A 2,340-nucleotide genomic window follows, 5' to 3' on the forward strand; every position below is an offset into this window, starting at 1 on the left:
AAAGTCAGATATACAGAGAGGAGGAGAGACAGAGAGGAAGAGCTTCCATCCAATGATTCACTCGCACGGCTGATGCTAAAACCAGGCAGATCCAAAACCAGGATCCAGGAATTCTTCCGGTTATCCCACATGGGTACAGGGTCCCAAGGCTTTGGGCTGTCCTTGACTGCTTTCCCAGGCCACAAGCAGGGAGCTGGAAGGAAAGTGGAGCTGCCGGGATTAGAACTGGCGTCCATATGGGATCCTGGAACGTTCAAGGCGAGGACGTTAGCCACTAGGCCACACTGCCAGGCCCGAGAGCTTTCTTTCTTTTTCTCTCTATCCTGCTTCTGTCTTTCTGTTTCTCCAGTAAGTGACCTTAAAATATGGAAGTGTTCAGATTTTCTTTTAAATTAAATATTTATTTATTTTTATTGAAAAGACGCATTTACAGAAAGAAGGACGGGGCCCAGTGCTATGGTGCAATGGTTAAGGTCCTCGCCTTGCACACCCAGGATCCCATTTGGGTGACGGTTCTAATCCCGGCGGCCCCACTTCCCATCCAGCTCCCTGCCTGTGGCCCGGGAAAGCAGTCAAGCACAGCCCAAAGCTTTGGGACCCAGCACCCGTGTGGGAGACCTGGAAGCGGCTCCTGGCTCTGGGATCGGCATAGCATCGCGGGTTGCGCTCCCTTGGGGAGTGAATCATCGGACGGAAGATCTTCCTCTCTGTCTCTTCTCCTCTCTGTATATCTGCCTTTCCAATAAAAATAAAATAAACCTTTAAAAAAAAAAGAAAGAAAGAAGGACGGACAGAGAGAAAAGCCTTCCATCAGGTGGTTCACTCTCCAAGTGGCCTCAATGGCCAGAGCTGAGCTGACTCAAAGGCAGGATTCAGGAGCCTCTTCCAGGTCTCCCACACAGGTGCAGGGTCCAAAGAATTTGATCAGTCCTCTACTGCTTTCCCAGACACAAGCAAGAAGCTGGATGGGAAGCAGAGCAGCCTGGACACAAATCAGGACCCACATGGGATCTCTACATTAGCAAGACGAAGATTAAGCCAGTGAGCCATTTTGTCAGGCTTAAGTGTTCAGTTTTTTTGTTTTTTCTTTGCTGTAGTTTATAGAAATCTTGGAAATTATTGTGAGACCATGCTCTGTAAACATAAAGAAACACACAAATAATACCTAAGATTGGCTCAGAGTGTGCAGTTTTCACATTCATTTCATTCCTGGTTTTACTTCAGATGTCTACTCACTTTTATTTCCTGCTTCTTTCTTATTCCGCATAATTTAAATTTGAGTTTAACCTATTGAACTGCATGCATTTTTATAAGCTACTTTGAATTCTTTCTTGAGTAGGTCAAGATATAAATGAGTATATAAGTATATAAATGAGGTGGACAGGCTGAAGGGTAAATTATAGGACTAAAGATTTTGACCTCATTTGCAAGACTGTCAGCAGCACTACTTTGTAGATCTGCCTATGGTGGAGGACAGACCAAGAATCACAGTAATATATTTCTCTCTAACTATACAGCAATGCTTGGTGCTTTGCTTACAGTATCATGCTTAATCCTCACAGCAGCCCCTTGAGTTAAATATTCATTTATCTGTGTGATAGATGAGAACACTGCGTTGGAATGTAAAAGCCACATACAATTTGGAAAAAAACATCAAGCTTTGCAGTAAAAGAAAATCTCAACTCTTGCACATACTAGTTTCACCAGTCTAAGTTACACTCACTTGTATGGGACTAAGTTTCCAACTATGTAAAATAGGGATGCTGTCCCACCTACTTTGAAGGACAATTATATTGAATTCATTTGAATTCTAAGGCTTGTCTCCCTTTTATAAGATCACATCACTCTGATATTACCAGGATGTGGCTCAACCTTGTTTCCATACCCTGTCTTTCCAAAATGGCACTCGCTTCCAGAAACTGCTTCTCAGGAATTGCAACCTAGGCAAATGAGTGCTAGTCTGACTGAATTATTGACACATTTATTGAATAAATAGTTGTGGAGCAGTGCTATGTGCTAAGCAGTGTCTACTCACCTGGCTTACTTCTCTCCCACTGTTAGGGGCTTTGCGCCCCATTACAATGAAGCACAGGGAGGCATGGGCGCTAAATTACACAGAGATAATCCTTCCTCCATTTCTGGAAAGGTTGGAGTTATCTTTCCAACCCAGATTCCCAGAAACAACCCCTGGGTGGTAAGTGGTTGGCAACTCACTTGTTGTATATGTGTTTATGGATCACACTGTGTCAGGGAGGCCAATTTAGAGCAAGTGTTTGACACCTTCCGGGCTGCAGTCTTCACAGCCCCCAGGGATAAGGGATGTCACAGGAAGAGATGAGA

This window comes from Ochotona curzoniae, unplaced genomic scaffold, assembly GCF_017591425.1.
Source record: "Ochotona curzoniae isolate NIBS_2020 unplaced genomic scaffold, NIBS_Ocur_1.0 contig_4714, whole genome shotgun sequence".
NCBI classification, from domain to species: domain Eukaryota; kingdom Metazoa; phylum Chordata; class Mammalia; order Lagomorpha; family Ochotonidae; genus Ochotona; species Ochotona curzoniae.